Source organism: Canis lupus, chromosome 5, assembly GCF_011100685.1.
Source record: "Canis lupus familiaris isolate Mischka breed German Shepherd chromosome 5, alternate assembly UU_Cfam_GSD_1.0, whole genome shotgun sequence".
In the NCBI taxonomy this organism is placed as follows: domain Eukaryota; kingdom Metazoa; phylum Chordata; class Mammalia; order Carnivora; family Canidae; genus Canis; species Canis lupus.
Window position 1 is genome coordinate 65753467 of NC_049226.1, and position 468 is coordinate 65753934.

Sequence of the window (468 nt, forward strand, 5' to 3'; positions counted from 1 at the left end):
CCTGATCATCCGCCCCTCCATCCCAGCAGCGCTTTGGCTAATTCCTGTCCCTGCACTTTTGAACCTGCAGTGCATTTCCTGTGTGCATACACAGTGTAGCTTTGTGCCTGGCCTTGGGTGGCCTGAGGCCAGAGAACAGCTCGGCTCCAGACTAGTGGTCAATACCCATCAACAGGCACTCTGCAATCTTGTTTGCCTCTCACCTTCTTTCCAGTCCTAGCCCTGGGCTCTCCATAAGGTCCTCCTAACCCCCTGGCACTCTCTGCTGTTTACCAGATCAAAGCTCAGAGATCCCAAGGGGTGGCCACAGAGAAGGTCACTTGTCCCAGGGCACCCACCCCTCAGCCAGACTGAACATCATCCAGGATGCTGCGGCGGGCATGAGTTGAAATTTAACCATCTGGATCAGGGGGTTGGGTGAGTTTCTACAAAAAGAGGTGAGCCAAGCCCATTGCATGGTCAGCCCCA